General features: G+C 40.6%; 1 long non-coding RNA gene across 2 annotated transcripts in view; it reads right to left on the reverse strand.

The window, feature by feature from the left end:
* The window catches only part of LOC135448798 (uncharacterized), a 148,216-nt gene that overhangs the window by 86,175 nt on the left and 46,969 nt on the right, over window positions 1-15,072 (reverse strand). The window contains exons 3-4 of one of the 2 annotated variants that reach the window (XR_010440582.1): window positions 10,166-10,303; window positions 7,943-8,102 (exon numbers count right to left, since the gene is read on the reverse strand). This is a non-coding gene — a long non-coding RNA (uncharacterized LOC135448798). Of the gene's footprint in view, window positions 1-7,942; window positions 8,103-10,165; window positions 10,304-15,072 lie in introns of those variants that run through there. The other variant, XR_010440581.1, reaches the window with a different exon arrangement.

The raw sequence follows: 15,072 nt of genomic DNA on the forward strand, positions 1-15,072 counted from the left end.
AATCAACCAGAGCACATTACTCAGGGCTGCTTCCAGCTGGGGTTTGAGCATCTCCAAGGATGGAAACGCAGCAACCTGTCTGGGCAACCTGTGCCAGAATTTGACCATCCTCACTGTGAGAGGTTCTCTTTTGATGTGAAAATGGATTTTATTGGATTTCTATTCATGCACAATTGTTTTTTGTCCTATCATTTGGCACCATGAGAAGGGTGTGTCTCTGTCACCTTTACACCCTCTCATCAGGTATTTATACAAATTGGGAAGATCCTCTTGAGCCTTCTCTTCTTCAGGTTAGGCAATCCCAGCTCTCCCTCACATGAGATGCTCTGATCACTTAATCATCCATTTGGTCCTTGGCTGTGCAAACTGCTGCATCTGTTGACTACTAATCGCTGTCTGTACTTGAAGTTAATTTATTATAAAATAATTTGAGGTACAATCAAACCTAACATAATATCAGTGCCTTATACAAATGGATCTAAAAATTGAAGGAGCAGCGACTGAAATTTTTCTCCATTCATTTCTTCATAAAGCTATCCTAGACTGGCTCAGCCTATGCTAATTCAGAAACTGAAGAATTTTATAAGTTGTCAGCTGGCCCAGTCATTAAAAACTAACAATTATCACCACACACATCTTCAGGATTTCAAGCACCTGCCTTGTCTCCAGAAACAAACTGCTTATCTGCTTGGCACAACAGCAGTCCTGAAGAGCTGATACCCACTGAAGTGGAGAAGTAAGTGGTGCATCAGACTGTGCTCCAGCTCCTTTCTCCCTGGCACTGATAAAAGTTCTGCTGGGCGTTATTACTTCCCACACACCTCTGTGATGCCCCACGCCCTGAAGGACAGTGAAGATCTACAGTCAATAATAGCACTATACCATGGCCCAGCCCTCAAACCCCACAAACATCCATTTAGGACTCTGCTGCCACTCCTCATGCCCTGCTTAGTGCATCCCACTTACATGAAACACCAGTCAGTACTTTCTGCTTCCAGCAGGGAACTTGCTGCTCACTTCAGGGCAGTACTGTCAGAATCCACCTCAGCTTACTTGGAGAACCTGGATAAACTTATTAATGTAAGAACAGCTCAAGCAGGACATTTCCAACATGAAGAGAGATATGGTGTCTTGCTTATGTACTCTTGCAAACCCCAGACTAATCACTAAGCCTGTGAAGTAGATACTTATGTAGAAAATGGAGAAGAAAGGCAGGTTTTGGTGATTAGTTGAGTAACCATGAAGTAAGCACTGCATTCTATGAAGTTGCTCATGAGAGGGAGAGCAAATAAGAGCTGGCTGGAAAATATTGATAAAAAATTGTCTGAATTTTCTGATTTGTCACCACAGTGCTATTTCACAAAATGGCATAATTTCAACAAACTTCTTGCTACCATGTTTTTCCCCAGCTGGAAACCAGGTCTTTGGGATGCAGAGCACTGCAGGGATGCAGGAAAACCTTGCAGGTGCTGTTTGATATGGATGCTTTTAAGGGGTGCCATTGCTGCTCATGCCTGTCAAGAAAGGGTCTTTGGGATGCAGAGCACTCAGGGATGCAGGAAAACCTTGCAGGTGCTGTTTGATATGGATGCTTTTAAGGGGTGCCATTGCTGCTCATGCCTGTCAAGAAAGTGTTTTGTTCCAAAAGCGTCAGTCTTCCATCTTTCAAAATGTAATCAGAGCGTGGTTTAAGCCAATCCTTCTGCTTAGTTTTGGGGGAGCTCTGTTTGGTTTGCTTTCTACTGAATCAGCATAAGAAATTATTTCTGGAAAATGAAACAACTCTTGCAGAAGTAAGGGTATACTTAGGGTCCAGCTGCATGGCAAGTGCAGTTAAAGTAATCAATACATCATTCCAAAACAGGATATGAATGGATATTGGAATTCTGTACAGGTAAGCACACATTAAAGGAGGTGAAAAAGGTATAGCTACCCCTTTTGTTTCTATGTTTTTGGATTTTTAAAAAAATTTTGGAAGCTCTAACATTCTTACTCTTGATTTTGAGATAAATTTACTTATTGTTTTACTTCTCTACCATGTCTGCTCTTCTTTAGATCCTCCTCAAACAAAGAACTGCTCTTTCAAATTCTACTTTTTATCCTATTTTCCATTCTCAAAACTGCTCTCTACTGCTTGGATAAGAGCAACCACTAATTACTGACCCCTTGTACAAAGCAAGGTATGATATTTTGTCACAATGTCAAGTAACGACCAGGTTGTTTTTCACCTATAGAACACCACAACCAATTTAGGCATGGACATCATGGGTAGTTAAAGGAGAAAAAGGTGTATAATGTGGCTTTTCAGGCATGGAATCCACCTCCTTTGAAGTCTGCTGCCTCTTTTCTCTGGCCCCTTGCTATCCCAAATTTTCCTGATTCCATGATGCAGCCCAGCTATTTTATCTGCAAGTGCTCTTTCTAAAGACTTACATTACCAAAATACTGTATAAAAAGGTCCACCACTCTTCACCACTATTTCAGTGAAGTTAGCCAGCTCTCCATCTCAGCAGGAACTGAATGGTGTCCTTCAGATTTTTACAGGTATTTATATGCACCCTCCTGCCCACGGATGGTGTTACAGTAAAGAGGGCAGTACCAATTGACTTCTGCTCCATTTTGTCTGAAAACACTTGGCTGGAGTTTACTCTTGTGTCTGGATGGTTGTTGGATCTTAACTCTCCAGGAAGAGCAGATTGTGTTACTGACCTCAACATTAATTAGGTGTTCTGTGCACTGATACTGTAGGAAAGGCAAATAAGCTTTCCAGCTTCTTATGTTTCACTAGAGGGTGAAGGCAACCAGAATATAAAGGACAGACTACCCAGCTAATTTCAGGCCTAATGTCAATTTAGTGTATGTCTTTCCCTACCTATAGCAAAACAGAAATACATTTTTAGTACAGTAAGAGCAATCATAATGACAATTATAAGTGTAATTACAACAGCATAATTTTTTAAAAATTATTTTGTAGCAGTTTTTTTACGAGTTGCAAAATGAGATAAAATTTCCCCCATATGCTTTGTTATTTCCCCAGTTCTAAAAAAATCTTTATTAATTACATTGATTAGCTAATCAATACTCATTATATTCCTATTAGGAATAAAAGTCTTATATCCACAGGAGAAAACAAGTCAGAGTGACTTAGATCCTATTAGATAAAGAAACATCAATGTTCTTTGTGCTCGAGTCAAAGTGAGAGGTCCTGCTGCCAGCCTCATGCTCAGACTGCAAGGCCAGGCATGACTGTATCTCTGTGGAACATTTTATATCAGGAAACATCATTTTTCTTTATCCTACATATCTCTTATTGACCAATTCCATCTTGGGTTTCTAGAACTTCATCTAATTGCTACATTTAATTACTTTTCTTTTATCCACTTAACTTCATATTATTTCTCCCTTGTAAATTAGGAATAGAAATCCCTAGATGCACACACACACATGCACAGAATAGAATCTGTAAAGTTTTAAACTGCAAAACATGTTCCAAACCTAAACAATAGATTGAAAATAATTTTAAAAATAAGCTATCTTACAATGAATGATAAAAATGTTTTCTACAGAATCTGAAAGAATGGACTGTATAAATTATTTGTGTGAAAACAGCGGCATTTCCAAATGTAAGGCTTAGAGCCCTGTGAAAGAATTCTAAAATTAAACAAAGGAAACCATTTTTTAAAAGAGATAGGGCTCAGTGGGATTTATTAATGCACATCTTTCAGAGATATTCTTACTTATACAATGCAAGCAGTAGGTTAGCATGGACTTCCAAATTATATTTAATTGGACAATTATTCAAAGTGAAAAACCCAACACAGTAAACTAAGGAGGTCTTTAATAAACACCTTGTCTCTTCAAGAAAAAACAGGGAAGTCATTTACTGACCCAAGAGGCACAATTTTGTCTTTGGTAAATTTATTTTAAAGTAATTGCCAACTTCAGCAGTAACAATCTTTTAAAGAGGAACATGGTGCTCTCAGGCAGAATAATAAATTGATCTGCGCCCTGTATGACGGCCTAATCACATTAGAAAGATGTACATGTGGTTGTCTGAGGCAAATAGAGGATGTACATCACCTGGTCTGTGAACCCACTAAGACTCCTTTAATGACATATTGCTCTCCCTCTCTCCAGATCAGGAGTGAATCAGAGGGAAAAGACAAATGGTCATTTACACAGGGGCTTTACAGCTCTGCCTTTCTGTCCCTACCTTCCTGTCCAACAGAAGTGTTCCCCCATAGAAGTCCTCTGCAGCCTCCAGAAGAATTCCAATAACCTGCCTTCTGCCAACCAGTATTCCAACACCAGGAATGAGGTTCGTGTTAATGGCATCAGCTCTGAAGAGCCATGGCCTCCTCATGAAACCCGAATGCTCTGAAACCCACTGTGACTAATAGCAAATTAAAAGCACAAGTCAATATTTAAAACCTAATGCTCTTTTGGCTCAGCTGGAGCCCAGCTCTGCTAGAACTACAGCCCTGTCCTCCCTCTGGCAGGAGACATTTTTCAGATCCAGTGGTCTTTGATGCCTGGACTTAAAGGCTGAGCCATGTGCAGGTCAAGGGCAGACCACACCTCTGCAGGCACAGGCTGCACACCTTCAGTGCTGCCAGGGAAATAGTCCTGATGAAACAGCTCCAAGAATCATCCCTGAAACTCCTCTGTGAAAGTGACACTTCCTTGCATGCGTTATTTTGCCAGGAAATTTCCACCTCCAAAGTCTTTTCTCTTCATCAAGGTCATTCTGGGCGTTGGGACAGCATTGCTAAATAGTGTTCCTCCGTGAATTCCCCCCAGTTTCTGACTAAAAGGCTGGGACTCCTGCAGTGCAGATCCTGATAAAAGATTTATTTGTGGGGAGTGGAAGATGGTGCCTTTAGAGTAGTTAATAAGTTGTTTCCATTTTAGATGCTTTCATTACAAACACTGATAAATCTTAAGGCTAAGAGAGGATGTAAGAGTAATGAGTCGAAGGGCTTCTCAGCTCTTTGGTGATTATCTCTCTCTTTTAGTGCATTACCATGGGACATCTGGCTTCCAAATTTGTGCCTCTCCTTCACAGATCTGAGTACCAGCCTACCAATTATACATTCACATAGGTTGTAATAAATCAACAGCAGCCAAACTCTGACAAGGTGATGGCTGTTGACAGATAAAAACGATACACGTTGTCGTGCTGTTCTCCAAAAACAAACACATGCTTTTATCAGATTCTTTTTCTTTTAATCAAAAAATTGCCTCTTTCAACACAGAGTCACCTAATTTCACAGAGGACTTGCACTACACAAGGTTCCCCTGTCTAAACCTGAGCTGCATGTAAAGCCAGGTTTTCAAACAGGCCCTGAATTCACCTCCTGCTGCAGTCGAGGAAAAAAACTGCTGCTCTGATCCTGGGTCAGCCCAGACCCAAAGATCATTAACCTTTTACTCTGAGAAACAGAGTTCTGTGCAGAATAAAGGACTGAGGCAAAAAAAAAAAAAAAAAAATCCAAGGATATATAAGTCTTGGATTTATTCATAAGCCAAGTAGAGTCTGGATAGTGAATTTTCTTCAATAAAGGAGAGATATGTCAAGGTTATATCCAGCAAGTGCATCTATGTGGTGGGTACTCCCTGGCCCCCATCCTCTGGGTCTCCAAGGAATTGCCTGGAAGTGACAGACTTTTCTTGCCTGACTCCAACCTTCTGAAAGTGTCTAATTTAACCTAATTTTCTGAAGAGCACCAAAAGTAATTATTCTTGAAAGCAGTACTTGTATAGACAATATGAATGCTGCTTTCCAAGTGTCTTGTGCTCTGCAGTGACAGGAGACCTCAAGTAGGTTGCTTGCACAAACACCCCAAATTCAGTGGGAAGAATTCCAGTTGTAAAACTAATCACCCTCTTACCCAATCCAGAACAAAGTTGTTGTACTCTCTAGACCTGAAAATGCTATCAGGTGATAGCAAAAATGTGACTTAAGTGATGAACATTTTACAACAGGCCTTTTTGAATGCTCATAAGCTACATGAACTAGCAAAGATTTGATCACCCAAAAAAATGTGGGAAGCAAAAGGCTGTAATAATCCTTTTGGAATTCCTGTAAGCAATTCTCATTTGGGGAATAAGGCTTTATCCCAAAGCTTCTTAGCACATGGTGGCAATTTATCCACTGTTTTATCCTCCCTTAAAGAGACCAGGACTATTTTCACACCAAATGATGTGCAATCTCCAGAAAATTCAAAGACAGAGGCTATCAGATTCTGCAAAATTCCCCTTGTTAACGAGAAGAATGCAGCATAATCTAGCTAACTAAAAGTATTTTAATTCCTTCAGAATTTCTTGCACATCATGGAAAACAGCATCTCTCAGATGTCTCCACAGAGCTTTGAATCAAATATAGTCTTTTCTAGTGAACTGACTGGACAGAAAGGTAGCATGTTACCCTCCAGCTCAGTTTTATTCCTTGGCAATGTTATCTGTGAGAAAGAACTCATCAGACATATGTTTTGAACCCTTTCTTATTGATTTCATCTCTTTCTTTTACCTTTTTACCTTCCTTTTCCATTCCACTCCCGCTACTTAGGGCTCTGCTTTGACCCTAGAACTGGCAAGTCCCACAGCAATAAAACAGAGATATGCAAACTTACAGGTTAGGCATCTGTTCCCTTTCTGTTAAGGGAATATGATTCCCCTGACATACACACTTCTTATTCTCATTTGTAAGGTTGAAGAACCATTAATTGGGGAAAACACTGACAGAAATTTAGTCTGCTTTATGATAAACAGCATTCACCTTTATTTGACCAATTTACAGAATCAGGCTCTGAAACTTCAAAATATGTCCTTTGTCTGAGCTCTTGTCTTCTCCCATTTAAAGTTCAGTGCTATGGAAATCACAGCAGCTGTAGGATTTGTAGCTGTTCTGTAAGCCAGTGTGTTCAGCTTCTTAAAATTCAGTCTTACTTTTTAAAAAAATCATACAACCTAATCCAGGTATGAGTTGTGTTTACAAATGACTCTGTAAGTGAATATTCTTGTAATTAATGTGATCCCAGGAGCTTATTTATTGCAGAATTTTAGCTCTGAAAACACATGCAGCAGTACGAATAATATTAGAATAACAATCTTAGATTCTCAAACAAGTCTGAGGAAATTATTCATCCAACTCACATTGTAATTCTGCAAGAATTAGGCAACTAATTCCCTCAGGTTTTATCAAATTTTGAAAAATGTAAGCTGAAAAACAAATAGCAGCTGAATTCAGCTAGGTGGGGTACAAGAGGTCCCTGTGGGGAGCTGCACCATCAGTAAGTGCTCAGGCTGCCTTCACTGACTCTAGGACACAAATTAGTACTCCTGATGTGAAAAGTAGAGCAGAATATGAGACAGAACCAAATGGCTCATTCAGCTACTGCTGGTAAATTGGGGAACCTCAGAAGGAGGAAAAACTCTTGAAAACGCTTCAAGTGGTGTTAGAATTCAAGATCATTATTCAATCCACTAAAAAAAAAAAAACCACCAGAAAATAAAAAGTGCTGAAATATGAATGCCTTAAATTAAGGTAAAATTGTTTAGGGTACTAGAATGCAGAAATGAATGGCTTCTCTTGGGATGCTCAGTTGAGCTTCCGGTAGCAGAAGTAAATTCATATGAAACTTTGCAACTTTCAAAATTGGCTCATTGTTTGCCACTACCATCTTACCAGGGAAAATCTTTGGGCAAGATATTCAAGACACATGCTCATCTAATGTTTTTTTATCATTTGGGTCCACATTTACTTACAGCCACCTCTATTACTAATTATTTTTCTGCCTCCTTTATTTTAGTCATTAAAATCTGTATGGGTATTATTTTCCTAAGCTAAGTAAATCAGATTATGTTATTTCCTCCATGAAAACTTTTTCATTCTCCTGAGATAAAAATCAGGTTCCTCATTGCATCTCTACACTTCGTTTTTAACACAAATGTCCAGAATTATACCTGGGACTCCTAAAATTACCCCTACACTTTCTTACCATCAGTAGACCAATTTGGTTTTTGCATGGCAATTTCACCAGGGTATGTCCTCTGAAATCTCTGTGGGTTTCTTTTTTCTTTGGCAGTGACACTTAATGAGCCTAATAGGAAAAAAAATTATATTTGTTCTTGTGTCCTTCATATAATTAACACCAATTTCTAGTTCTCCAGTCCTAAAGATGGTCCAGCCCATTCTGTATGAAATGCATTTCCTGTGGCACATCTGAAGATTCATAGGCACATCCACAGGATCCACCTCACCCTCATGGCAAACCTGGCAATGACCAGCCATGGATTGTTCCCCTGGCTCTACTCAGGGACACATGAAACTAAAATCCCATGAACACACATGGACATTGTAAAGACTAAGAGTGAGATATAAACTCTACCATCCTGTCTTCCTACAGGGGGAAGCATAATTCCCAGTGGCCACTATTTTTCTTGAGCTCCTAGTGAGTTATTGGTGCCCCATAATCTTGTCCTAGAGCCCTCTTTGTAAAATGTTTTCAGTGCACTCAGGATGTCAGGCCCTAGGTAATTATGCACCAGTCACTGATTTACTGACAATTAACTAACATCAGGAGAAAAGATGATACTAAACTAAGCATTCTGTGTCCTAGCCAGAGGAATACAGTGAATGCTCTGGTGACATTACCCTCTCACTGCAAATGAAAAAAGTTAAGGTATCCATGACAAGTACTGTGAGCTCTTTGCCATTATCTTTGAACACAGTATCATTTCTCTAAGGTAAAAAAAAAAAGTACAAAACCCCACTTCTACTAAAAAAAAAAAATCTTCAAAAACCCTTATGAAATATATAACCCATTCAGCAATATTTCTAGACCATGGATTAAAAGAAGGATCACCTCAAGGATCATGACAGCTGTAAAAGGTAAATGTCAAGAATCCAAGGGTAGGTAAAGCTTTTGCAGCTACCTAAGGCATCTGCAGTCTCACCTAGAGGGTAAGTGAAGCATTCCAGCCATGTATATGTGGTGCCTGGCAGAGCTGCCGCACCAAGAGGGTGCTCTTGTTTGGAGCCACCTCAGATATCCCTACACAGGAGATGTTCCCAGCACAGAAATCACTCAGGAGGACAGATCCTGTAATTGCCTTCTAGTCAGGATCACACATGTGCACCCAAGGAAACTCTGCTAGTTGATTCCAGGTGAGGTTTGGAAAAAACCTGCAGGACCTCAGATTTGGAGCTCACTTGGTAAAATAAGTGAATTATATAAACAGTGGTTACATTCTGAGGCAGAGGAGAAACTGATGTTTAAAAAAATGAACAGAAGGACAAGGGAAAGGGATCCGAGAGGAGATAAAACAAGTTCATGACATCAGTTACGAGGAAAAAGTCAGTATTATCAAAGCTAGTAAGGGAAGGAAGAAAGAAAAAGTGAGAATCTCAAGGATTATGGACTGAAGAAGTGGAAGAAATGAGGTGAGAAAGCTAAACACTGGAAATGGAAGGAGCTGAAAAAACCCTCCAAGATCAAAGACTATAGACCTAGATTTTCAACGTGTGCTCAGGTGTCCAGAGAGTCTCACAAGACTGAGGAGATTGTATTATGGTTTTAGGACAGTGATGAATTGCTTGAGCTGGAATATAACAGTTCATGGGAATTCTAAAGAAAACAAAGTAACACAACAAGCTCGGGGATCCAAAGGAAAAAAAAGGGGAGGAAGGAAGGTACAAATGAGTGGGTCATGAGGCCATTATATTTAGCCTTTTCAAGAACCTGATCAACTCCTTGCTCTGTCACAGATCCTCAGCCTGACCTTCTTTGGTAATTTACTTATTCTTACCTCTGCATCACATCCATTTTCCATCTGCCTCTCTTTCTTTCCTTCTAAGGGCAAAAGCTTGTCAGAGGAAGACTCTAACCCCAATTATGTGTGTGTACAACTCCCAAAACAATGGGGTGCTCATCTCAGAAACGAGCAATGAAGTCTCTTGCCAAACCAAAGAAATATTGTGGTAAGAAACCTTCCCTTAGGGACAGCAGCTATTTAGGTGGCCTGTTATATATGAGTGAGTCAGGGGCATAATGATGGCAGCCAAAAGGAAGCAGCAACATGTTCTCTGTCAAGCATAACCTGTTAAAAAGTCATGCACAAGAGGGGAGAGTCAATGAGACGAGTCATGCCTGGCCTTGCTCACCTTGTTATCAAGGGCTGTGCTGCACTCAGTGTGAGGGGTGGAGGGAACCCTTCCCTCTCTTCCACCTCCAGCCAAATGGAAGAGCTCTGCCTCCTGCTGCGGGCTCCGAGGGCTCCTCTGTAGGTGTCACTCCAGATGCTGATGGCCATAGATAATAACAAGTTAGGGTACAGACTAACCAGGAAATGATACCACCTGCTACCCAACATAAATTACCAACTCCTCTGGGTATAATTACTCTTGTCAATGTGTCACATGGCTATTATAGTCACTCTTATGCAGCAATGCAGAGCAGCGGCAGATTCTGCAGGAAGAATGGGGTTTGGGGCATTTCTATGAATTCACTGGGAAAAAAACCCTCTAAATAAACAAACCAAACCAACAAAAAAACAACAAAAATCCCACCCAATTTATTTGTTCCTGAGATGGAAAAGAAATGGGAAAAATCCTGTAACATACAGCAGAATTAGTCCCTCTGCTGCACAAATGGTGATAGAGGGAAAACAGAGAAAAATGAAGGGCAGTCTCCAGCAGGTTTCTTTGCCAGCTGCCTCAAAGCATGGGCCTCTTCTCATTTTCACAGACAACAGGCTCCCAAGCTGCAATTCCCAAGAGACAAAATGTGCACATTATTACTTGACACTGCACCATTATATGAAAAGTCAGTAGACTTTTTCTCAGTCTGCAGGTGAAGTGACTTTCACAGCAGTTTTAGACACCTGTTTGTGAAACAAGCAGCTGTATCAGAAAGAGCTGAAGCATGAAAGTTCAGTGTTATTGCTGAAACAGCTCAGGTGCCTCTGAACTACCCCACGTTGCCTCTAGACTAACGCCACACTTCTTGAGCAAGACTGCATGCTATGCTGTCAGCAATTCAGTCGCTGCCACTCTATTGTGAGTGCTTTAAAACAGTGTCTGACCCTTGAGGTGCTCAGAGAGACTCAGAGTGAAGAAACTGAGCCAGCCTTTTTATATGCTTCTGCTGAACTGGCTGTGGCTCAGCAACTGGCCACTGGTGACAGTGCCCTTCTGGGCACACCGACCATGAAACAATCAGATTTTCTTCAAGTCCTAAGACTCTGTGTGAGGCTAACCACTGTTTGCTTTGCTGAGAAAAGTCTTTCTCTTGAGCAGAGACTGCACCAGAACTGTTAGGCCATTTACCCACCAGGCTTGACTGCACAGTAAGGGAAGCCCATGATCTTATTCAAATTCATATATGTACAATTGAGATAATTTGCCTTAAGTTTAAATTCACACTCTTTCTGTGTAGAGCAACACACAAGGCACAGAAACCACATCAGAACCAGAAAATGGCTATTTACTGAATGATATGAAAAGTACAATATGCCTGCACCTGCCAAGGGTCTCTCTTGATGATTGCTTATGATTATAAAGGTAAATTATTTGCTTGTGTAAAATAGTAATTAGAAAAAGTAAAGGTCATTCATCCAGCTATAAACCTGGCTGCAAAAAATCATCAGCATACAGAGTTAGCAGGCATATTCATTGCTTTATAAACAGCAGGCCAGGATAACATTATATAGTTTGCAATCTGTATTTGTTCTATGTGAATCATAGCTTTGCATAATTTTATCACATTCCTGCCAGGCAAAAGCAAACATTAAAAGAAATATTAGAAGCCAAGCAGTTAAATATCCTAGAAGAAGAAAAAAAAAACCTCACAACTTCCTCCACAACGTAATGACCAATGAGCGTTATTTTCTCAGCTTTATTTGGCAGCTTGTGTGTAATTTTTTTTGCCATATCATTTAAAATAATTTCTAGTATGCAATTGGCTTATTTTGATTGGTGTAATATTGTTACATTGTCCTAAAGCACTGCTACAACTGCTTGGACTTTTTATATGTGACATGATTGATTAGGTGAAGATAAGTAAGAAAATATTACTTCAAGAGTCCTGACCTTCGGTGAATCATCTGAGATGAAGAGAATTTAAATACTGCATGACTTGCAGTCAGCACCAGAAAATGTTACAGAAAAAAAAAAAAAGGAAAAAAAAACACTTAGTGAAAATTTCAGCTATGACTAAGAACATTTTCCATTAAGATTCTTCTCCTTTTTCACTGCTGGAAACACTCCCCATCCCTAAACTCTCCGGAGACAGCAAACAGAAAGTCACACAAGACTCCACCAGTCCTGCAGAGATCTTTTCCACTCTTACATCCCTCCTGCAATTCATGTCAGCTCTTTCCTGACACTTCAGGACTCACAGCTATCGAAGGGGACCTTTCCTCCTGTCCTAGCCTGGTAGTGAGTGTTCAGTGTGGGCACAGCAAGCACTGCCCCAGCCTTTGGTGTCTGCCCTGCTCCCAGGGACAATGCACAGAGCAGAAGTGGAGCAGGAGTGACCTTCTGGGGTGCTCTGTCCCTCTCCCTGCCTGTCCCCTGCCAGCTGCAGCCCACAGAGCCCTGGGGTGCCTCAGCCCCTGGTCACTTCGACCACTCCATGTCAAAGGAAGCCCCTACCAGGCCCCACCACAGCTGGGTGCTGCCATCCCTTCCTGGTCACACACTCTGCAAGGCTCATCTCCACCATGCCATCACCCAAAGCACAGCATGAGGGAGGAAATTAGAGATGCACTCGTGTGGGGTTTACTCAGCTCCGCAGGTTTCTTTTGCCACTAGCTGTCTCCCACATACTGAAAAATCCCAAACTCCCACTCAAGCCTCAATAATATCCATGAGAGAAAAACTGGGCATGGAGATGGGAGCAAGGAGCTTAGACTCATTCCTCACACCCACTCCTTTGCTCTAAATATACAGGAATTTAAGCCTGTCCCCAGTAAAAACATACTCATCCTAGGAAATGGCTCCTCAACTCTCCCCCAGTTTAATCCCTGTTATATTTTCCTTTTAAAAGAAAAAAAGTAAGAGTGAAAAAAAGAACTATATAGAGCTAAACATTTGGCAAAAGTAGTTTGCTACTGTAAAGAATTTCCCTCTGAACTATTTATCTTAAAGCAAGTCAGAGCAGGAATCAAAGGCAGCCGTGGCATCAGCAGAGTGCACACTGTGCACACTGTCACTTACTGTGACTGAAAGGACAGCATGTTTTCAAACAACTGCACTTGTGTGAAGTGTCATCACATCTGACTGCTTAATCCCGATTAAAAAAGAGGGGAAAAAAAACAAAACAGAAAGAAAAAAGGTCTGGTCTCTTCAGAGGTGAGGCTGCACTTATGACATTGTCCAGGAGTAATTTTATAGGGAGTGGATAATCACAGCAGCCATGAGTGACTGGATTAGAGGCAGGGTGCATCTCAGACTCATCACCATACTGAATGTTCTGTGAGCAGAGCAGTGCAAGGCAAGGATGAAAACCAAGGAGAGATGGTTCAGAAGTTCCATCCAGCAACATGCCCTGGGAAAATTTGTACTTTGCAGCCTTCCCTTTCCCATGGGATGCTATAAAAATTCAAGATTCAGCACTGTCAGAGGAACCCGAATTAAAGAGGAAATGGAGTTCCGTGAAGCAGCTTTAAAAATTTCTCTTGTCCTTCAGAAGAACCCTACTAAATTTCAGTAATAAAAGCAAACTCCAAAGAAAAAACTATGAAATCATGCAAAGTGTTGCTTAGGAAATTCAGAGCGATGCAGGAAAAAAGTTAGAATATGTACAGCAAGGAATAATTCCAGGTTGGCAGAGGGATGAATTAAAATATTAGATGACCTATTTTTCTGTTTATGATTTAAATCTAAGGCAGCAACTACTTTTACTAATTAGGACCCAAAGTACTGATCACTGCACAAAGTCACTTAAAAGTAACATCAGACTCTCAGTAGCACCACAAAAACAGCGTTCTGCCTATGTGTGATAAGCAGGCATTTAAATTTGCTCATTTACAGAAGTTCATCTGTTTGGGACCTAACCGGGAAGCGCTCAGCATCTTGATAATTCCTCACGTTAAGGAGAGTGTGACTCCAGCAGACTTTGTTCTATTCCACTGTGTGTTATCTCCCTGCACATTCCCAGGGCTATGCTATGAGAGATTGCAAGGTGACAGAATATGTTCATACAGCCTCTAAGTGCTACTTTGCAGGATGCATTGTAGTCTGTTACCCCGAGGCACTAAAGTGTTTAATGATGTTGCTGTATGTCATTAGTTAGTATTCTCTAAGTGGATCTTATAGGAAAGCATTCTAAATTATAAATTGGGAAGTTAACTAAATATTAGTGAACAGAAAACATTAAGAGATAGAGGTTGATTTTATGGTGGGTGGGTGGGTACAGTTTCAAAATCTGCCAGCACCCCTCGTGCCAGCAATCAAGCCTGTAATGCCTAAAATGATCCAGCCCTGCCCAATATAAATCAACAAAACTGGGAGACTATATTGTTTGCTGGTGTTTGCCTTCTGCTTTTACCTGTAGAAGTATTGAAATGGGCAAAAGAAAGCTCAGTTACATTTTTTTAACTCATTTTCTTTCCAGGACTTGATGTAAATGAGATGTCACTATTTGATTAACCAGCATTTTTATTAAATATCTATTAATTTGTATCAATGCCTTGTTCTCTAATGATCACAGTAATTTCCTTGCTTCCAGCTATTTGTCAGAGACTTCTCTGCATGCACGTGTGTTACAGAGTGAGAGAGGGAGACATGGAAGAAACAGAGAGGAGGAAGAAGGCTGCAAAGTGGGGGTCACTGAATAAAAGTGGAAATGGAGCTGCAGAATTACAGGCATAGCTCACAGTGACACCTAGAGTCAATCCTAATACTTCCCCATTGTAAATCCTTGCTCTCAGGCTCTGTGTTCGTCCCCGTTCTCTAAAAACTTTGTTTACAGTCGCAACTGATGTTTCCGTGCTCCAGCTCTACCTCTGGCTTAATTAAAAAACAAAAAAATCAAACACACAGAACCAAAGACATCCCACTTCAGCAAA

Source organism: Zonotrichia leucophrys, chromosome 5, assembly GCF_028769735.1.
Source record: "Zonotrichia leucophrys gambelii isolate GWCS_2022_RI chromosome 5, RI_Zleu_2.0, whole genome shotgun sequence".
In the NCBI taxonomy this organism is placed as follows: Eukaryota; Metazoa; Chordata; class Aves; order Passeriformes; family Passerellidae; genus Zonotrichia; species Zonotrichia leucophrys.